General features: G+C 32.7%; 1 long non-coding RNA gene, 2 other non-coding genes and 1 pseudogene across 3 annotated transcripts; all 4 read left to right on the top strand.

Annotated features, from left to right (window-relative positions):
- Positions 1 to 1,416: 1,416 nt before the first annotated feature.
- On the top strand, positions 1,417 to 2,153 carry LOC130509734 (uncharacterized). Its single transcript, XR_008943716.1, has 2 exons — positions 1,417 to 1,644; positions 1,823 to 2,153. It is a non-coding gene; the product is annotated as an uncharacterized LOC130509734 (long non-coding RNA).
- On the top strand, positions 1,526 to 1,695 carry LOC130497912 (small nucleolar RNA snoR143). The gene has a single exon (XR_008936953.1). It is a non-coding gene; the product is annotated as a small nucleolar RNA snoR143 (small nucleolar RNA).
- Positions 1,761 to 1,927, top strand: LOC130497913 (small nucleolar RNA snoR143). Its single transcript, XR_008936954.1, has one exon. It is a non-coding gene; the product is annotated as a small nucleolar RNA snoR143 (small nucleolar RNA).
- A 581-nt stretch (positions 2,154 to 2,734) lies between the features above and the next one.
- LOC130497048 (putative F-box/kelch-repeat protein At3g17540) lies at positions 2,735 to 6,018 on the top strand (annotated as a pseudogene).
- The last annotated feature ends 17,970 nt before the right edge of the window (positions 6,019 to 23,988 follow it).

Raw genomic sequence — 23,988 nt, 5'->3', positions numbered from 1 at the left:
CAGTCGGTTGAGTACAATTTTGGCCTAGTGGTAAAGGGGTTACGGCTGTAACTTCCGCCACCCGATTCAACTTACAGTAGATGAATTATTTATAATGCTTGGGTTCCTGGCAAAGAGGTGAAACTACCTTTTCTTAGCCAAAAAAAAATTAAGTAAAAAAAAATCCCTGCAATTGCCAGTCATTGGCTTAATAAAACCGGCTTAAGAGTTGTGGACCCTGCGGTTGTTATCAATCGATCGTCGGAGGGTAACATGGCAATGTGCATAGTATTTCAAACTTCCACATGTCAGTGTGTTAAGATTGTTGACATTTACACATAGATTAGTCGCTACTGGCCATACCCTATTATGTTTGACTAAGAACGAATCTAAATATATTTTCATCTTTTATTCTCTTTTGACTTCACATGAACACGATTTGATTCCTCTGCGAACCAGATATGTATTTTAAAGAGCTTACCAGTGAGTCACCCGACAAACCCATTGCGTGATTGTTTACTTTTGAGCAGAGAGACAATGAACCGTAATGAACTCCTAAGAAAACACAACCCATATGATATTTGAACCAAGTGGTGAGATAACTGTAAGAGCATTTCCAAGGGTTCATTCTATTTTCTACACTAAAATAGAGTGACTCTATAATAGAGATGAAGTTTGTTCCAATAGTATTTTATTGTAGAGTAGAAAATAGAGTGATGAACAAAAAAACAACAACTTAATCTATATTTGGAGTAAACCTATTTTTCACTCTATTATAGAGTGAAGAATAGAGTACCATTGGAGCATTTTTTACTCTAAACTCTATTTTAGAGTGAAAAATAGAGTGGAGTTGGAGATGCTCTAAGAGTATTGTTAATCCTTGAAAAATTAAAAAAAGAGTCCCTATATACCAAACAAATCAATGATTTTTGTAAGTAGACCAGCATAGAGTATAAACTATATCGATAAAGTGCAAAACGTGTATATCCGTTTGGACCGTTTCAAGCGAGGTTATTGTAACTTTGCACATATTGATCGGAAAGGGAAAATATTGTGTTAATGGTTTAATTTAGAAATTAGAAAAGCTAATGAGCTAATTTGTTTTCTGAATTCTTAAAAAATGCAACCCGATTGGTAACAAAGAATATGGGCGTTCGTATATCCAGCCCATTTTCTTAATTTAATTTTAATCAAAGCTCCATCGCAAAACCCTATTTTTCATAGTTTCGTATCAGCCGCCGTGCAAGGACCCGGTTATCTCAACCAGACCCGACTAAATAAAGATTCAATGGGCTTTATTGGTTCTGGCCCAGTAAACGGATGGAATACTGTACGTTGCTTTATTTAACGGACTAGACAACAACTTCCCTCGAAAACCCTAGTTCTTCACTCTTGTATCCAATGCCGTGGTGTGTAAAATCTCTGGCTTTGCTTTCGATCAATAAATATAGATTCTTTCTTATGTAGTTTTTGCTTTAATCGATCATGTATTGCATTAGATATCTTGAAACTGTAGCAAAGTTTTATGTTTTATCTTTTTGTGGTTTTGCACTCTGTCTCGAAGGCTATGTCAAACTGAGTGGCATAGTCATTGAGCAAACAGTGCATAAACGAATAGCTGTTAGATCAGCAAGCGGCCAGACAACCGTTGGGATAGATCCACAGGTGAAGCGAGTTTTTTCCTCTGTTCTCAGCTACTAAATCTATCCTACAATCAATCGTGTTCACATGATTTTCATTTATTTGTCTTTTTTTTTGTGTGGTGTATTTGAGATTTTTTGTTGCACCTTGTATCGAATGTCATGCCTCGTTCTGATGGCTTAGCTATTTTTCGAGGATGCAGAAAATAATAGCTGTTGAATCAGCAAGCGGCCAGACAACCGTTGGGATAGATCCACAGGTGTTGCAGATTTTATCTGTTTTCAGCTACTAAATCTATCCTACAATTTGTTTTCTTGTGAATCAGTATTAGACAAAGCTTTTTTTTCAAGTACGGCATAGCATGGGATTGGTTCGTCGATTGGTTTTCGATATGTTCTAGTTATCTGGTATTTGCTAGTCATTACAGGGTCTTTCACTTCTGCTGGTTCTTGAAAAATGTTCTCGGTTTTTGTGTTTATCATGAGTATTGTAGTGATTTCTAGAAATCTTAATGGAATCATAGTTGGTTGTTCCACTACACCCCTGAGGATCCCCTGAGGATTAAGAAATCTTTAGTGTTAACGAATACTTCGCAACGGATAGCGAGTATTTCAGAAGCCATAAGAAAACATGGAAGTCTCGTTGAACAGAATGATTTTAAACATTTATCTGGTATAAATATGTAAAATACACTGCTTAAAATAAATAAATATGTTTAATACACTTATTAGATACAAAGTTCCAGGTACCAATTGAAATTTCTATGGCAATACAAGAGTCTGGTTAAGCTTCGTGGCGGTTGGTTTATAAACAAGACTCTGTCGTTATTAGCTCTTGGAGTTGAAAGAAAGTATTTACACGTTTTTATGATAAAAGTATAAAACAGAGACAATTTGCTTGGAGACATGGGTGTAGGTTCGTTCCAGTCTATGAGCCGGTTTAGTTACCTCAAACGATGCATAAATGTGAACCGTATAAAACGTCAATAAACCTTGATCTCCCGTAAGTTATTAAAATTAATGGGCCTTTGTAAATAAAACCAGTGGGCTTTTACAACAAAGCTAACCTAATGTATATGTGAAGAAGTTCAGAAGGTTTCTTCATCTCAGAGACGATGCTGAAGATAGCTGATCTTCCAAATTATTTGGAATCAGAGATACTTTCTAGAGTTCCGGCCAAAGAGTAATTCTTAGGTTCAATTTATAGGATACCCACCAATAAGATTTCACTATTTCACATTATCAAATTAAATTATATTTTTAAAATTAAAAGATAAAAATAAATAAAAAATAATACTAGTTGCAAACAAAAAACTTTAAAAAAATAATTTTAATACCGTCAATAAAATACTAAACCCTAAATACTAAACCATAAATCCTAAATACTGAATTTTTGGGTAAATTTTAAATCTTTGAATAAATCTTAAATTCTAAAGTTTAGAATTTATCCAAGGTTTAGGGTTTACCCAAATATTTATAGTTTAATGTTTTGATGACGGTATTAAAATTATTTTAAAAAAGTTCAAGAATTTCAAGAATTTAGGATCCAAGGGTTTAGTGTTTATCCAAGAGTTTAGGGTTTAAGATTTATGGTTTAGAGTTTAGTGTTTTGCTGACGGTATTAAAAAAATTAAAAATATTTATTTTTGCAACTATTTTTTTTTAATTTTTTGGTTTTTATCTTTTAATTTTAAAAACATAATTTAATTTGACAATATTTTTTTTTAAAAAGATAGTAAATATGAAATAGTAAAATCCTATTGGTGGGCAGGTTCACCATAGAGAGTGAACCCAAGAATTACTCCCGGTCAAATCTCTATGGGAACTAAGAGTTAGTTGCAAAAGGTGGTATTCCCTCCTTTTTAGAATACATAAAGTTTTGACTCATTGCACCAAGAATAAAAAATTTGTCCTTTTCTAAAAAGTAGTTTTAAAAATATAATTTAAAATTTATTCAACTAATTACAAAAATGACTACAACATCTAATTGGTTATACAGTCTCTAGTAAAGTTAAAAATAACAAAAAAAATCAAAACATCATCTATTTTAAAACAAACAGAAACTTCTAAAACATCATATATTATGAAACGAAAGGAGTATGCCTATTCTGAGATCCTAAGTTCGTGGAAAAGAACAAGAAGATGGGTAAAGCTGTATGAGAGTCGATGCTACTGAGTAATTATGGTGTTTATTCAATTGCCAGAGATCTCCACAACAACTTCATGGAACAATCTATCGAGTTCACATGTAAACTTAGAAGTCTTAAGTTAAAAGATTTCGACTTCTCTCGGATATTACACAGTGATTGTTTTGCTCAAAGGAGGGGACACTAGACTTGTGGTTTGGAACCCACGTACTAGTCAAATAAGAAAGATCAAACCCAGAACTCGTTACCGCTCTAAAGATAGATATGCTTTAGTAAACAACAGATCTTCTTCTTCTTACCAATGTTCTTGATTTCTTCACTCTTGACTACATCTTGTGTTTGCAATGGCATGTCTTTGAAAGGAGATACTTACTTTGTTGCAGCAGGTGAAGAAACTGGCATTTTCTTGGCCAAGTTTGATTTCACAAGACAGATTTGTGTGTCTCCCTTTTCTGGTTCAGGCTTTTGCACTTGTAGATATCGTGGTACTTTCAGTTGTTGTGGAATAAAATCTCTCGGTGTTACACACTGTTGGCGGGTCAGATGTGATGAGAGACTTGTCATGGAATTGTGACGTAGGCTTGGCTGTGGATTTTGATAAATTTCACCTCTCAAGTTTGATGAGTGTGGAAAGCTTCTTGTTGGATGAAAAAAATAACTTGGCACTATATATGTTGTGATGTAGAATTTAGTGGAAGGTTATGAATAGAAAATATTACACTGTAAGGCAGTTTTGTCTTTTATTTTACAGAATAAGTCAGTTTATTATACAGAGACAATTATTGCTAACCGCTTCCTTCCGTTTTCTTCGAGTAGGGAAACAGAAGAAAAGTTTTTACAGAATAAAGCAGTTTATTATACAGAAACAGTTATTGCTAATAGCTTCCTTCCTTTTCCTTCGAGTAGGGAATGTACACATATTATTCATCTCCTACTTCATGTACACAAACCTTCCTTCCATTCAACACCTAACTGTGTACATAACTTTTTGTACAATCAATTACACGATAAAGATGTACAGAACACACAGATTATTCATCTCCTACTCAATGTACACCAACCTTTCTTCATGTACAATACAATCGTGTACACAAATTCTGTGTACATCTTGCTTTTTAGTTTTTAACAATCTCTTGCGCTGAGGATATCTTGGTCCAAGATGACTTTTCAGTTGTTCTCGTAGAATACTTACACAAGTCTCATCTCGCTATTTACAAAGATAATGAAGAAAACAAATCAAGGAACTATGGAGAAATTGCTCAAATGATGTATCAAAATTGTTGTTTTTTGTTAAATATGGGAGCATGATTCTATCGCTACTAGCTGCACAATACCATATATAATAGTGTACATACACGTTATTATCCATGTGTATACCCATGAACGTGTACATGTCTTGTTTATTTTAAATTTTTAGTAAGTGACATTTTGGTAAATATGTCTTCTGTCTTTTCCAGATTTTTAAGGTTTTCTGCAAAAAATTTTGCTGCTGCCATTGATTTCTTTCTCATAATCTTCCATTCTTTTACATTTTAATTGTAGGTTACACTTCAAAATCGTAGCTTTATCATTTATAAAAAGATTTACAGCTTCAGATTTCTTTTTGTGAGATTTGGCAATTGTTGTTTGAGCTTCATTGTGCAATTAAAACACGGCCACCATGGCAGGATTTCGAGCATCATAACCACCACGAGCTACTGTCACAACACAAGGGAGATGGATTGAAGAGCACGGTGTGTTGATTTCACGAAGAAGGAGAATACGAACTTTGACGATTTTGCGATCGAGCTTTGAGATGTTTATCGGCGGTCACGGAGGAGGACCAGGAAACACGCCAAAGGGGAGCTGCGGCATAGATGGCCTGAGATCGAGAAGTTGAAGAGTGAGATGTGAAGAAAAATGTTTTGAAGCTTTTTGATTTTAAAATTTTGTTTGTCTACTCTCAAGAAAAAAAAATAAAGGTAATAAATTTTAGAAAATTATAGGACCACTCTAGTTAGATAAATGACTCTAGTTGATAACATTTGGTTTCTAGTCACAAAAAACTACTTCAGAAGCATAAACTGTCTTAGAGTGTTATTAAAAACTTAAAACTGCCTTAGAGTGCAAAAAACTCTTATGAATATAAAACCATAGTCTACATTGTTTGAGAGGATATATTTAAGCAAGTTCATACCGATTTTGCAGAGGTACCTCGTCTCAACTGCCCACTTGTCATCACTTGTGTTTCAAACTTGGTTCGCATTCACTAAGAGAACATGGGAATTCTTGATGTTCTTTCGAGCATAGATTACTAAAGGTGTTGTTTCTATTGTAGTTGATACTTGAGTAAGCTTTTCGAACATTGGATCTTTAACACAATTACATTGTTCTGCCTATAGCCACTTTTCCTTCTGTTGCTTTTGAAATTAGATCGATCATCTAATCATCTTTACTCGATTGTTTCTCCAACCTCTAAAAACAACAAATAATTAAATGCTATAGTGTAACATCTGAAACATTATTTTTTATATCGGGATTTTTGATGAACAAAAACCGTAGTTGACATTATTCGTTTTACTAGTAGGAAGGTGAAGTATAGTCTAGTATTTCTTCTTCTTATGTTGAAATTTTTACCAACCTTAATTAACAGACTCCAATGTATTCGTTGTCCTAAATTAAAATAGAACTTCAAAATATAATCACCCTGGCTACCTAGAGAATATTGACACATCCATTATCAACATTCAACACCACTCCTTAGACCACATTTTAAAACAAAAACGCAAATCATTATAGCCAATTTTCCAAAAAGACTTGAAACTTAAATTTAGATTCAATTTTATACTCCAAATTCAATCAAATGTAGAATTAACATAAAAGTGCAGTAAAATCAAATGTATCTTCTTCTGATTAAAAACAGTACACTTTTTATGGTTATATTACTAGAAGTCTTCTCTTGACAATGAAATATTCTATGAAAAGTTTTCTCGAGAAGTCTACTTATATATTTAGTTTAGTAACGATTGACGAAATTTTGAAAAAAAAATATTTTGATAGGAAATAAATTGACTTTATGTAAATATAAATAATTTTAAATCAAGTAAATTGACATTTAATAAAATTGAATTGTTTTTAACATAGATGAAAGAATATAGATTATAAGTTATGATTATTTATTGGTTGGAGACTGATAACAAAAGTTCAAGTAGTGTTTGATAAAAAAAGAAGAAGTTCAAGTAATGTTAGTATTTTAGGTTTAGATTTTAGATTTTAGATTTTTAAATATTTTTTAAATTTAAATTCGACATAGAAAAGTTTAGTTTTATATATATTAAATATTTTATAAGTTTATTTTATGTTTAATAAATTGTTTATTGCTCTGGTTAAACTATTTGATTTTAGGGTTTATGGAGAGAAAATTTGTTCAAGAAGCGTGCTAAAAAGGTATGCACTAAAAGACTTCTTTAGAAGTTTTGGTAAGGTAAATTTAGGGTTATGAGATCTCATAAACTGTAATGCTCTAGAATTTTTACACATATTATTTTAACATAATCAGAATTTTTCTCTTTCAAATGGATGCAACAAAATTGTAATGTTTTCTAGTCTAAAAATCTATAACCTCTTTTTAATCGCTTTGAACTTGACGAAACCAAACTTAATATCAATTTATCTTCTCTTTGACTCACGTCTTTCACATTACTCTATCTTTTTTGTTAAAAAAATTTCATTTTATGGTTTTCAAGAAAAAGTCTACTTATAACTTTTAGAATTTTATTTTGTGTTTTTGTTTTTTCATATTCTAATAAACTGTAGATCAACACAATGTGATTGTTTTGTTTATTATTTAAGCATAAAAGTTATATTTTTCAAGTTTCTCTCTTTATAAACTGTTTTAGACGTTTTTCGATATTCGTATTTTTCAGATTTGAAGACAATGTATAAGACTTCATATTTCACTAGAGACTTCTTTGATACTTCTCGAGAAGTCTGCAATGCAAATTGATAAATTTGGTAAAAGAATATTTTTCATTGGTTCAAAGTTTTAACCTTTTTATTTTTTCTCATGTATTTTTGGTGAATTGATATTTTCAAACAGACTCACCATTGACTAAAAATATGTCACAGACTCACCACTGAGACTAAATATGTCCTCCGCTTCTACTGATTGATGTGGCAAGAAACGCAGTGAAAGATTTCATCATCGCCATGAACTATTTTATCTCAATATACTATAGGTCCATAGGCCCATGTTCATACTAGATTTTTATAAATTATAAAATTTTACTATGTTTCCATTTTTTTTTTTTGAAACTGTATGTTTCCATATTTCGTGGAAAATATAATAGATATACATTAAAACTTCTATAAATTAATGTTCTATAAATTAATGCTCAATATATATTGAAATCACTGAAATAATATTTCAGTGATTTCAATATATTGAGAACCTTAAGATATTCTCGGACAATCAAACTGTAACATCCCGAGTTATGATATATTGAAATATTTAAGAGAATTGATTTGGCTACCTATATCACAAGTTGACGTACCTTTTTTTGTCTCACATCCGTTTAAAACTCTATAATTAAACGTGTTTGGGTTAGAGTAGTGAAAAATGGATGACCTATCGGGAAGTGATTCCTAATACCGTGCGAATGAGAGTAAAGCACGGGGAAATGTCATATGGTGATTGCAGGATCAGTAAATAATAATTTCGAGTTTCAGAAAAGTTAATAGACCGATCATTGAAACGGGATAGGACGCACAAGCCAAAAGAACGGGTATGGATGATCCATTAACCATGGATGGTCGGGGCGTTAGACAAAGGTTCATAACAGCCATCAACAGCGAGTTACTGGTTTCGGATATTTTTGGTATCATGGCTGATATCAAATATCAAAGCCCTTTCCGCCTGGTTTTCTTCTATCTCATTTATCTTTGTTTAGCGTTCTTGAAATGGAGAGGTTGATTCTCTTTCGAGATGGACGCTCCAGAATTTCTCTGTTTGTACCAGGCGCTCGTAATACGCTAAGACCTTTTTTAGTTAATCTAAATGCAATTGGTTGTTCGAAGAAAAAAAGGAATGGTAAATTTGAAGGCCAACCTGATAAATCAGAGGCTACGTACGCTACGAGAAAAATGTTTGTTGCAGTGTGTTTGTACTTGTAAACCCATCAATTTAATCAAGAAAAATACCTATTTTTTTTTGGTGTAAGATACCTCAATTTTTCCACACAAACGTTGATTTCATTCTCGCTTTTAAAACATCTTTGGATTTATATATTATAGTTGTAGGAAGTTTACATTATTATACATACAGTTACCAGTGTGAAAGGGAAGAAAATGCGTTACACGTTTATAACGAAACTAACAAGAAATCTAGCCCTAGATTCTTTGTAGTATCAAAGGTAATGAGTTTCATCTATATTATTAAAAGTACAAATTATGTTTTTTTTGGAAACATGGATAGTAATTTTAGAAAGAGGTTTGTTTCGAAACATGAATATCAGTATTTTTTTCAGAAAAAAGTTTATTTGGAAATATGGATAGTAATTTTTTTTAAAAAAAAATTCTGGAAACATGGATAGTAAATTAAAAAAGAGGTTTATTTGGAAACATGAATAGGAGTTAAAAAAAGAGATTTGTGTGAAAACATGAATAACAATATAAAAAAGAATATAATGTTGTTTGGAAACATAGATAACAATATAATAAAAAAATTGATTAATGTTATTAAGAAAATTTGGAAATCTATTATATTATGAGAAACTATCTATTTGATCCAGTTTTAAAATATATGAAAATGAGCTAATCTAATTATCTAAAACATCTTTTATCTAAAATAGTCATAAAACAAAATTTAAACTTTATATATATATATATATATATATATATATTTCAAATCAAAATAATAATTTAAAGGTGATTTATATCAAAAATTGATTCAAAAATATACATATATTGAAAATATTATTTTCACTAAAATATTTTTCAATAACTATTATTAAAAATGTTTTCAATATATATAAGAAAAACATAATACAAAGTCCAGTTTCATATACCAACTTAAATTATGGTTATTATATTTCACATTTAGTTTTAAAAATATAATATATGTGATTGTTTATATGATAGTATGTATAAAATATAAATAATTACTTGTGAGTGTTTATGTTACTAAGGTTTTGAGTAGGGATGGGGGTTCGGATACCCATTCTGGTTCGGATCGGATCTATTTGGATTTTAGATTTTCGGGGTCAAAGATTTCAGCCTCATTCAGATATTTCTAAATTTTGCTTCGGATTTGATTCAGATCTTTGCCAGTTTGTTTCGGGTTGGGATAACCCATTTAAATTATTTTTAAAATTTAAAAATTCAATACACTTTAGATTTCTCAAATCTATAAACAAAATAATATATTACATATAAATTTGAATAACATATGTCAAAATACATAATCTTAACATATAAATTGGTTTAGTTTAAATATTTGGATAGATAATCAATAATTATTTTAAGTATGTTTGGTGTTTTGGGTATACTTTAACTATTTTAGATATTTACTTTTGATTATTTATATATATTTTCAAGTATTTAAACCAACTTAAAAGTACCATATATATTTTGGATGTTTTTATATACATTAAATCTAGAAATGATTAATATATATAAGTGTATAAGTGTATTCCGGATACATTTGGGTATCCGAAATACTTTTGTTCGGATCAGATTCGGTTTCAGTTCTCTAAATACCAAAATTTTGAATAATTTGGATATTTAATCAATTTTGGTTCGGGTTTGATACTACTTTTTGGATCGGGACCGATTCCATTTTTTGGATTTGGATTTTTTTGCCAAGCACTAATATTAACATGAAAAAACAAATAGCAATATATTTTATAAAAAATAGATCCGGACGGACGCGCGGATCAAAATCTAATATATATTACAGGTACATGTCATTTTATTCATATATGTGTACATAGACTGTTGCACGAAAAAAGAAATGTGCACATAGACATGAAAAAGGTTTGTGTCCGTTTACCCGATTATAGTAATTTATTAGTGGTATTCCGATGCTACGCGACGGGTTCGTATGCTCTATTCTTACATGAATTTATAATTTATTATATGGTTTTAGTAATAAAATATTCTAAAAATATGAAAATGAAAATAAGTTAAAAATGATGATATTTTTGATCTTTTTATAGTGGTTAGCGATCATAGTGTATTACTTCGTTTGAAGTTGTTTAATTCAAGGTAAAATAGCATAAGTGGTTTTTACCAAATGATTTAATAAAAGTAGGATAAAAAATCGATAGTCATATTAAAGTTAATTTAGTTGGAATTTAAACATAAAGCAAAACTGATGTTTTATTTAGAGAACATACTTATATTTCATAACTTATTAATTATGACTTATTAAACTTGTACTAATATATTTAGTTCAATAAATAGAAAGATGTTCAAATTTTATAAATTTTATAATAAATAAGGGTGAAGTGTCAATTTTTGGTAAAATAATTGGTGAATATCTAATATATACTTTTCAGATTATCACGTTGACTTTTTAAATATAGAGGTAATAGTTGCATGTGTTACTTTAGTTTGAATGTCTCTCAAAAAGATGTATTTTCAAATAAGAAACATAAAATTATTTTCCATATTAGTTTTATTATAATGGAAGATTTTGTTCGTTTCATAACAAAATTCTTGTTTATTCACCCTTATTTTGGAAATATCAACTAACCTTAGTAAGAATCTAAATATGATTTTTAGCTAAAAACTATAAGTTGTTCGTAAACTCCACTATTTAATAGAAAAAATCATTTTTAACCCGAGTAGAACGATTTCACAAAATCTTCCTAGTAAAAAATCAATTTATTAATTAGTAAATGAGATGTTAGCATCTATAAAGGTCATGAGAAATACAATTTCTAATTATCTGTGACATTTGGGCTTGCTGACTCGTTGCATTTAGTAAAAATTTTGACAATGAATGGTTAGAGTGGTGCAGAGGAATAATGGTGAGGGTGGTGTGTGGTTTACATCATTTTGAAATAGCTTTACCAACCAGGGAACGTTTTCTAATCTTTCTCAGATCAGAGGTAATGGATATGTTTTGTTTAGTTAATTTTTAAGAGTGTATGACTCATGTTCACGGTTATTAAAATGTGAACACGGATAGCATGCGCCAGGGAAGTTATTGGTTTCCTTGCATAGTGTAACATGGAAGATACCATAGAATTTAGACGCCAATACAATAGACCATATGTTAGTCTTTTGGACTTGAGTTTCCATCAATTATTAAACATTATTAGAAACCAACTGTATGGAGAGTGCAAAGAGTGAGAACTTATTAATAACCTATAAAAATTGAGCTGAGTTCATTTTGTTAAGAGAGAAAAAAAAATATCATGGTGGAGAAGGAGACAGTAAAAATAAAGTCAGCTATGAAACTTAATGGTAAAACTGTTTTAATATCATTCACTCATGATGTTGAAATTTACTCATGTCTATTTTCATGTTCGAGTACCTTTCCTTTTAAACATGCGTCCCATGTCCAACATTTTTCGGACCTGTTTGGCCTTTAGTAATCATATGTTTGTGACAATCACAAACTTATGTTCTACGCTCAAGGCAGCCATACTTTTCATCAAAGAGTATTGCAAGCCCGTCAAATACACTGACTCAAACACTTAATACCCTGCAGTGAGGAAGACTTCCACTATTCATATCCAATATTCATATCCAAACATGAAGATTACAATTATATCAAATTGGGTAAGTTCATAAAAAGTAAGATATTTGAGATATACTTTTTAATTTTTATGGTAGTCATATTGCCATGAGTGCTTTGGTTCTTTTTGTTGAAAATAGTTTCAATACACAAAACCTCCCTACGACACCTGCAAACCAAAAGAAGTAAACATACTATTATCCTGGAGTTTGTTAAGTTATTATATCGACTGGCTGTAAAACGTTTTTCAAAAATGAACCTGGCAAATCGTGTTTGTGTAGGCTAATGGCATGAGGTGGTCATAATTTAGGTACCTAGAGCTCTCCATCAAGATCTAGTGTGTCTTCTCTTCTAGGTCAACAAACATGGTCTGCTAAGTGAATCAGATGGCAACATGGGCGTCATCATATGTGAAGTTAGGGTTGCTCCTTGTTTCATCATAAATACTCATGTCATAGACTGAGTTTTCTTTCAAGAGATGTTTGAAGGTGTTAAGCATGTGAAAGTTGATTGACGCATGTAGGAGCCCCACCTGAAAAAGGGGATGATGCATAAGAAAACTACTACTTTAAAAACAAACAATCATTAACTGGTAAATTGAAATAAGAAACCGGTGTACTTTCCCATCAATCAACAACATATCAACCCCAAGAGCTCACACCTTCCTTAATTTCAGGCTTGCTAAAATTATTGTAGCCTAGTCTGAACAATATCTCTACACCGGCTTGTCTTCAACTTCGAGCAATGAAACTGGGAATTCGCATGATCTGAATTTAGAAAAATAAAGAGATTCTCGTTCGAGCTCTCACACCGTCTATACATACCCAACGAAGCTGAGAAAGCAAGAATTAAAGAATCATTCAATAGGAGAGGGTGGGATGAGTGAGATTTATGGATTGATTATATGAACGGTTACGTTGATTGCATTAAAGGAGAATCGTAAGGCTCTATTCTCCATTGTTAACATCAAATACAAAGAAAAGCTATAAACCAGTGTTTTGAAACCCGATCGAGACACTGAATCGGATGATTGACCGGGTCATTGGGTCATTGGGTCAACCGCGGGTGAACCACATGTTAACAAATGAATTAATTTTATTATATAATAACATATTAGCTATGGAAATAAATATATAAAACTAAAGGTAATATTTTGATATGTTTTTAAACATAAAATAATAGTTTAGATATTTATCTATTTTATGCTTAAAACATCTAGGAAATACTTAACTTGGTTTCTATATTTTTATTTTCATTTGACATACAAAATATTAAGAAATAGTTTAGACTATTTAAAAAAATTTGTAACATAAGAGTTATGACATCTAAAAAAAAAAATCAATACATAAAATTCATAAATAGTTATGTCTAATGTCAATAAAAAATTAAACTTTCAATCCAAAATAAACCAAAATTAATACATCATTGTAGTAAATTGTCAATAACAAAAAATAAATTAACACCAAATCACATCAACTAATTTTGGTTTTCTCTAAATTTGAAAACTTACCAACAGCTCGCCAGGTTCTTGTTCTTCAACAATTCAAAACATGTTTTGTAATCCACATGATCATATGATCTTATTCTTTTTGATCCTGAAATTAAAAATGTAATGACTTGTTATAAACCAATTTAAATAAAAAATAACTTACTCACCTTTCTTACAAACGTAAATTGTAGTGTAGAGGAATAATAAGCTTGATCATCCTTGAGTCTGTTTTACGGATGTGCGGGTCAAACATGATCATGTTTACTCACCTATCTTGCAAACGTAAATTGTAGTGTAGAAGAATAGGAAGACGGTAATAAAAATGAAAACATCTAAATTTTTAATTGGAAATTTAGAATATAAAACAGAATTCTAAAAACATAACTAAAAGCTAAAAAAATAAAAATTATCTATTAGTTCAACCAGTAGTGCAATCGGTATTGGGTTTCAGGTTTTAGTTAGTTTTTACGGGTTTATCAATTTTGGGGTTTTCACAAAACCCAAATCCGATTTATATTGGGTCGCGGGGTTTACCAGTTTAACAGTGGTTCCGGCTCAGGTTCAAAATACTGTTATAAACACTTGGAGGACTATGTCTCGGTCTATGTGTGAAGTTACCAAATTAGAACTCTTATACTAATTATACACTTTAATATTCTGATTATGAAATTAATAACTTAATTATTTTAACTAAATATTTATAAAACAAAATAACTGAAAAGATAGTTATATTGATTTCTCTGAAATTACAGTCTAACAAAATCTTAACATATTTTAAAAATATAATAAATATAGTTTTTAAAAATATTTAAAATATATATATTTTTTAAATGTATAATTTTTCATGATAGTTTTTTAAAACGTATAATTTGTTATATATTTTAATGATATAAAATTTTAAATTAAATTGATACCAATTTAGCCACGTTTAGCTTTGATCTGTTGACAATCATAATTTTAATTCTTAAATATATTATTTATTTGAAAGTTAGTCATAACATTAAAAATATTATTGGGTTCATATTTTTTTATATTGGTGGTTAAATAGTCCTTTGAGTTGGTATGTAGTTGTTTTGTGTGTATGTAAAGAGTTTTAGGTGATGATCATGATGTTTAAGCAATAATAATTAATGTTGTATTCTCTACATTGAAGATTAAAATACTCTACTGTTGAAAAGTTAATTAATCATTTTTAATATGATAAGATGGGATGGTCGATAACATAATTATGATTGTTATATATTATTTAAACCAATATTATAGATAATAATCAATATTGTGGATATTTTAATGTTATCGTATTTAAGAAAACATTATAATAAAATATTAAAATTAAAGTTAATATTATGAGATAAAACATATAATAATATTTAATTAAAATTAAAAAAAACTTAATAACAGTATTATTTATAATTTTTAAAAAAATTATTAAGCTATTACTGTAGTTGATTATTGTAAAATCAACGTAAACGCGATTCATACACAAATTATTTGGTAAAGAATATTATATAAGTTAAACATTTCCAATATAAAAAAAAACAAATTAAAAACATAATCAGAGAAATTTGATAAAGTTAACAGAGAGAAAATCTCTCTTACCTTGTTCTCTGATTTCCATCTTTCACAAGGGTTGAGACTGAGATTCATCTGTTCTTTTTTTGTTGTATGATATCTCGTCGGTCGAAAGATCGAATTTTGTGATAAATTCATTGGGTTTCCAACTTAAAACCAATTGACAATTAGTGGATTGACCCAAATCCTTATATATTATTTAAGTCCCTTTCATATTTTTGATGTGAGATCTTCTCTTCAACACCTTCCCTCGAGATAATGGTGCATATAACCATTAATCTCGCAGAATCCATCATATACTTCCCTCCGAGATCAAGCTTTATTTTCTAACGATTGCGGCGAAACTGAACCTTCTATGGGCCATCAGCTAATGGGATGATCGAGTCACTGTCCGGACTGGATTAATAAGTTAGGGTGTTGGGTCAGCTCTGATACCATGATAGATTCGGGTTTATTATGGGTTTCCAACTTAAAACCAATTGGTAATTAGTGGATTGACCCAAATCTCTTATATATATTACTTAAGTCCCTTTCATATTTCCGATGTGGGATTTCCTATCCAACATTTTGTCTTCCGCTTTGACGATTCTCTAACGTTCGCTCGGCGATCTGATCAAATCTCGCAAGGCGATTTTTTTTTGTGTATACATCATATCAACTAAGTCAGATCAATTCTTGATGAATTTTCTTTTTATCTCTGAGTTTAGTTAATTAATCGAAGCTTCAGCTCTCTCCTCCTCGTTTGTATGCCGGATGTTTTCCTTGGAGTTTCTTCCTAGTTGTTGGTTATGCTCAGTCTCTATCCTCCAACGATATCAATCTTTGCAATACATATTCCTGGCAAAGTGTTCTTAGGAGATACATATTAGATTGTTGCATGTTTAACTTCGGGATTGTGATCCTACCTAAGAAGAGTCAAAGTTTGCTAGTTCGCCGGTGTATTGGCATGACGGTTTAGAATCGATGAAGTTACTAGGAGATTTTCACATCCAGCAAAAAGAAAGGATCTACTTGGGAACATAGGCGCACATAGAGCGAAACAAAATCGAGTTTGGAATTTGAAAATGCATCAAATTGAGTAGGGATCGACACTGACGAAGAATCATCGGAGCGGCGGATCAGTGGCGGAGCGGTGGTGAAGCGGCGCTGGAGTCTGCGATGTACGCATGAAAGCCGCTTGGTCTTGTACATTCATGAGATGCTCAAAACAAAACAAGTGTATTCATTGTGTCGGTTTTATGGATTTACAATTGTGATCTTGTTAATTTTGTTATTGTGCTTTTATGTTTATAGCCCGACTCTTGTAAACATGCCTTTTCGGCTGTTATAATGAAATTGGTTGAAAAAAAATCATTAATTGAACGAGAAACAGTAATGGTAATTGAAAATTAATTGTTGACAAAAAAAAATACTGAGCAATTTTTGGGTTCATTCCCTAGTGTGAACCTATAGGTTCACCCACCAATAGGATTTCACTATTTTATATTCAATACTAGGGTAAACCCGCCCTACGGGCGGTCGGACGATTAAAATTGATAGTACAAATTTATTTTAAATTTTGTTTTAATTTTATTAAATAGAATTAGGCTTCATAATTGTTTTACAACAATTTTATCTATGTATTTTATAATTCATTTTATAAATTATTAATTATAATAAATTTTTGAAAATATAATTATTTACTTTCTTTCAATATTCATTTTAGTTATATATATTTGTTTCATGAGTAAATATTACAATATTACAAATATATAACTAACAGAAAATAATTTTACTTGTATAGTTATGACTGTTCATCAGCTAGACTCCAATCACTCATTACATTAATTTGCTATTCTCTTGGTTATGGTGTGTATTACTACTTATTGAGCTTTGCTTTGATGTTTAAGCATTCAAGAATATTGAGAGGAAAAAGAAATACTGTAAATTGCAGAAACCAATATTATATTACCCTAAGAAAGTGCAGTAAATCTGTAACGTATTTGTTAAATCTTTTTCAGTTCTCTGGGTTCAGCAACATGCCTTACAGTGAACTATATATCAACTAACAGAAAGAGCAACTTCATTCGCCTCTTGATCAAACACATCCTTCGTACAGCATACATGGCTAACAATTTATATATAGGCATACAAAAGCTCAACAAAATAAAATCAGGTATTACATTTGATCAAGAAGCTGCAAAATTAAGTAACTATTACCAAATGTGGATATAGTGGGAAACATTAGATGCTCGAAAATGGAAACTTGTTATGTCTTCTGATAAATCTGGGACTTGTTTCCATGCCTCCATCATCTAATTCATCACTTTTCTCACAGCTTTCACCTAAACATGTATCAAAGTTTGAAACTTGTCATCATGCTTGAACAAACAAACCTACATTCAGACACAAAAATCAAACTTTGTCGTATTTCTTGCTTTTGAAGATCTTCAAAGACATAGCTTTGTACTCTCCAAAATCATTTCTTTCCACCATATCTAACTCCTCTAATGCCTCGGCGGCTGCTTTCCTTGCCGTCCAAATCTTCAAGTAACCAACTAAGCTTTCCACCGGAGCTCTCCATAGCTCCACCAGCACCAATCACGATTCCGTTCACAACCATTCCCGCCGACTTCACCTTAAAAGGTTTACAATTCACCAACTTCTTCATCCTAGGAAGAAGCATCTGTATTAACCTAACCGAATCCTCCGCAACATCAGTCTCCGCCACAAGAAACAACACTTCTCTGATCTGCGTATTAACATCCTGCTCTGTCAAAAGCATATCCGTCAACGCAGCTTCACGAATGCATAAACAAAGGAAGGCTTCGTCGTCTGGGAAGAGATCGCCGACACAGCTGCGATGCAGACTCATCGGATAGAAGAGTCGGGATCCCGGCGTCGTGTAATTAAAGCGAGAGCATGTCCACGACCATACTCTCGCAGCTTCTTTCTACGTTTCTGGCCTCCCAAATTCTCAGAAGAAGAACTGGTTAGGAGGAGAGAAGATCTCTTCGCTATTCATCCTCACACATATTTATAACAAAAAAAATCACCGCCTTTCAGATTTAAAGGCATTGAAGACGACGTAGTGGGGATGAGAACCATTAACGATTGATCATGAAGCATCTAATTGACCGTTTTGGAGAAGCTCATACGACATCTCCCCACCGCCGCGCGACGAAAGTACAATATCCACGACAATATCCATCCAGACACAAATTAGGTCGATGGAGGGGAACCCCACAACGTGGGCCAGCCACAGCACAAATCGCAAGCCCAAAAAAATTATAAACCCAATTAATTAACTCTAAATGAAACGCTGCACAGATGAAGAACGGGACAGGTGTCATCGCGAGAGAAGCCTAATTGATGACGTGGCTGCACATGAGAGAAGGAACATTTTTTTATATATATAGATATTTTTAAAAAGAAAACAAAATATTGTCATGTTTTTAAAATTAAAAGATAAGAATAAATAAAAAATAATACTAATTGGAAACAACAAAAAAAACTTTTTTAATGAAAATAATTATAAAGCCATCGGCAGAACACTAAACCCTAAATACTATACCCTAAACCCTTGGATATAATATTTAGGGTTTAGAATTTAGTATTTAGCCGATGGTACTAAAATTATTTTTAAAAAAATCAAGGATTTAGAATTTGTCCAAGGGTTTAGGGTTTACCCAAGGGTTTATGGTTTAGAATTTAGGGTTTAACATTTTGCTGATGGTATTAAAAGTTTTTTTTCAAAAATATTTTTTTTCCAACTATTATTATTTTTTATTTTAATTCTTGAGATTTTATCTTTTAATTTAAAAAAATATAATATAATTTGATAATATTTTATTTCTTTTTTTTTTAAAATACTAAATATAAAAAAATGAAATCTTATTGGTGGGTGAACTTATAAGTTCATACTAGAGAGTGAAGCGGGAGTGAACCTAAAAATTACTCAAAAATACTAGTCAGTCGGTTGAGTACAATCTGGCACATAAATTTCCCGAAAATTGCCAGAGATTGGCTTAATAAAACCGGCTAAAGAGTTGTGGACCCTTGCGGTTGTTATATCGTCGTAGGGTAACATGGCAATGTGCATAGTATTTCAAACTTCCACTTCCACACCTCAGTGTGTTAAGATTGTCACCATTTGACATTTACACATAGATTAGTCGTTACTGGCCAAACTCTATGTTTGACTAAAAACGAATCTATATATAGTTTTATCTTTTATTCTTTTTGACTTCACATGAATACCATTTGATTCCTCTACGAACAAGATATGTATTTAAAGAACTTACCAGTGACTCACCCGACAAACCCATTGCCTGACTGTTTACACTTGAGCAGAGAGACAATGAACTGTAATGACTGATGGTAAGAAACTCCTAAGAAAACACAAACCCATATGATTTTTTAACCTAAGTGGTGAGATATCTGTAAGAGTTTTGTTAATCCTTGAAAAACTAAACAAGAGTCCCTATATATAAACGAAGCAATGATTTTCGTAAATAGATCACCATAGAGTATAAACTATATCGATTAAGTGCAAAACATGTTTCCGTTTCAAACAAGGTTATTGTAACTTTGCACAGATTGATCGGAAAGGGAAAATGTTGTGTTAAGAGTTTAAATTAAGCCAAAAAGCATCTCTAAAAAAACTTTATAATTTCAAATATAAAGTTTTTTTGGTCTCCACAAAAGTTTTTCAAAACTTGAAATTTAGAATTTGGAGTGAAACTTCATATATACGAAGTTTCACTATTCAAAACTTCAAATCTGAAATTTCATCTTTTTATTTGTATTTTGGTCTTTACAATTAATTACACATCAAATTTACGTTTGTTAAATATTTCTTTAATTGTTTTAATCTTTAATTTTTTTATATCTCATAACTATAAAATCACAACTAATAAGAAGTCCTTCTATTATTCAATCACAAAGCTCACAAATCACAAAATCAAAAGTTATAAGTTATGTCACATACCGACATCTTCTTATATATAAATCATAGTTTCCAAAACTCATTAGGTTTAACATAAATCAATATTTCCTAATCCTTATAGATTTCCATAACACAATAGGATTAGTTAACTTCATGCTTAAGTTACTTCAAGCTTATTCCAACATTCTCCCCCTTAAGCTTGAACTCATCTTCACACACTTCTTGAACTCTAATCAAACTTCTCATCTCTCTGAATTTGATCCTTCCAAGTGACTTTGTAAGGATATCTGCCTTCTGCTCACTTCCCGGGATATGTTCAACTTCTATTTGCTCGTTTTCGACACACTCTCTTATAAAATGGAATCTTCTATGAATATGTTTACTTCGACCATGAAAGACTGGATTCTTCGTAAGAGCGATTGTGGATCTGTTATCAACTTTGAGAACAATACGTTTGCTCTCTTCTCCAATTGCCTCAGCTAGAAGTTCCTGCAACCAAATAGCTTGCTTTGCAGCTTCGGTTGCAGCCATAAACTCAGCTTCACAAGACGGCAGAGCTACTATCTCTTGCTTAGTCGAACTCCACGTAATAGGGCTCTTATTTTAGTATAATATATGACCTGAAGTGCTCTTGCCGTCGTCTATATCAACATTGTGGGAACTATCACTAAAGCCAATTAGTCGTGACCCGGTTCCGCGTGGGTAATGAAGTCCAAGGGTGCAAGTACCTCGTAGATACCTTAGAATTTGTTTCAAGGCTGCGCCATGAAGCTTTAGGATCTTGCATGTACCTGGTAAGAACTCCAACGGAGAAAGAGAGGTCCGGTCGTGTATGTAGTAGGTAACGAAGGCAACCAATTGTCCGGCGATACTCTTTCTCATCGATCTTCTCTTCATCAGGTGCTTTAGAAAACTTTGCATTGATCTCCATAGGTACCGTAGTCATGTTGCACAAACTCATCCCCGTTTCCTTAATTATGCGCCGAGCGTACCTGTCTTGCTTAAGCACAATTCCTCCTCATGCTGGACGACTTCTATTCCCAAATAATAAGTCAGCATTCCAAGATCACTCATCTCGAACTTGGATGCCATCTCTTATTTAAAATCAAGTATAGCACTCAACGAGGACCCTGTAACTAATAAATCATCAACATAAACCACCACAAGAAGAACCTCATTGTTCTGTTCCTTCCGATAGAGAGAGGGCTCCTTTGAGCAGCGATAAAAGCTCAACGAAAACAGAATCTGGTTGAGCTTTATGTTCCAGACCCTCGGCGCCTGACACAACCCATACAGAGCTTTCTTAAGTTTGTAAACCTTCTGCTCTTGTCCATCGACAATGAAACCCTCAGGTTGAGTAACATACACGTCTTCTTTTAGTTCTCCATTGAGAAAGGCCGTCTTGGCGTCAAGGTGGTGTATCTGCCACCCATATGATCCAGCTAAGGCGATGATCAATCTGATTGTCTCAATATGGGCCACCAGAGCGAACACTTCATTGTAGTCTATACCATGCCTTTGAACATATCCTTTGGCTACCAACCTTGCTTTATACTTACTGATAGTACCATCGGCATTGCGTTTTATCTTGAAAACCCACTTGAGTCCAATTGGTTTTATACCTGCAGGAAGTTCTACAAGGTCCCATGTGTCATTCTTCTCTATCGAGAAGATTTCATCTTTGCAAGCTTCTATCCATACTTTCAGTTCTTTAGCTTCAGCAAAGCTCCATGGTTCGTCGTTAATAATCATAAGTAAGCGCTCACTCTCGATCTCTGCTAACAGTATGTAATCGTCGAGTTAAGGAAGTTTGTTGGTGGTTCTCGATGATCGTCTAGGAGGTGGATGAAAACTATTTCCGCCTTCGTCACCATTGTCACCATCGTCATCCCCATCAGAGTTTTCATCGCTTCCAGTAACGCCATCGTGCTCTGTATTTTCAACATGCTCTGTTTCTTCATCAGAACCTGCAACTTCTTTACCATTATCATATAGTTGTTTCAAACTAAACTCTAAGTCTCCTGTACCAGACTCCTCCGCACCACTAATATCCTTACAGTTCCACTTCTTTTCTTCTTCAAATATAACATCCCGACTCACAACAATTTTCTTGCTAAGCGGATCAAATAGTCGGTAAGCTTTTGATCCTGGTTCTGTCCCGAGGTGAACCAGAGCTCTAGATCTATCATCAAGTTTCTTTCTTCCGACCGTCTCAGTCCTTGCGTAGCACACACATCCGAATACTTTGAGGTGAGAGAGGTTTGGTTTTCTTCCCTTCAAAGCTTCGTAAGGAGTCTTTCCTACCAGTGATCTCGTTGCAACCCTATTAATCAAGTAGGTGGCATGCCTTATTGCTTCTCCCCATAGATGATTTGGCATATCCATATGCTTTAGAATGCTTCTAGTCATCTCCAAGAGAGTTTGATTTCGTCGCTCTACTACCCCGTTCTGTTGAGGTGAGTACGGTGCCATCAAGTGTCGCTGAATACCAAATTTCTCGCAATAAGCCTTAAAGTCGTTAGAGGTGAACTCGCCTCCCCTATCGGTTCTGAAATTTTCAAGCTTAGTGTGTGTTTCTTGCTCGACGAGTACTTTAAACCGTTTAAACCTTTCAAAGGCTTCGCTTTTATGACTTTACAGTACTGTCCACATGTAGCGTGAGCTGTCGTCGATCAAAACAAAAACGTATCTACTGTGAGATGGAGTTTGTGGAGTGATAGGTCCACATATATCAGCATGTACCAGCTCAAGGAGCTTTGTTGCTCGATAATGGGTTGCTTGAGAGAAAGGTTTTTTGGTTTGCTTTCCTCGCAAACAAGACACGCAGGCTTCAGTGCTGCGATCAACAGAGGATAAGCCAGCAACCAGCTCCTTATTTGCCATCATACTCATCGTCTCTTGATTAATATGTCCTAACCGTGCATGCCATAAATTATTTTCTCCGCAAGCTTCGACCTGCAAGCACTTGACAAGATCAACCTCCAATATCACTTTGTACAGGCGATTCTTTCCTCTTGTAGTTTTCACCAACAACTGTCCTCCTCGATCATATAAGCTTAGTATATCGTCTTTCATGCGCACTTCACATCCAACTTCAGTGGCTTGGCCTAAGCTGATAACACCTTCTTCTCCCCGGTTTTGACGATGAATCTTATTGTTCCTTTGCCCATTATATCAATCTTTGAGACGTCTCCGAAGCGTACCTTTCCAGTGACTGTTTCATCGAGTTCGGAGAAAAATATATGATTACCACTCATGTGATTGCTAGCACCAAACTTCTTTGTATTCACCTTTCTCTCGTTCAAATAAACTAACTCATGCATCATGAGTGTATCAGCCGCAGTGGTATCTTCATCCTTTTTCTCGACAACTTCTTGGAGCTTTAGAAGTTTATCGGGACAATCCATTGCATAGTGTCCAGTTTTATCACACTTAAAACATGTGATATGAGAGAGATCCACACCTCGTCCTTGTCTGTAGGCCTCTCTCTGCTGTTGGAATGTTCCGCGACC

The sequence above is a fragment of the Raphanus sativus genome, chromosome 1, assembly GCF_000801105.2.
Source record: "Raphanus sativus cultivar WK10039 chromosome 1, ASM80110v3, whole genome shotgun sequence".
NCBI lineage: Eukaryota > Viridiplantae > Streptophyta > Magnoliopsida > Brassicales > Brassicaceae > Raphanus > Raphanus sativus.
This window is presented reverse-complemented; position numbering and strand designations above follow the sequence as displayed.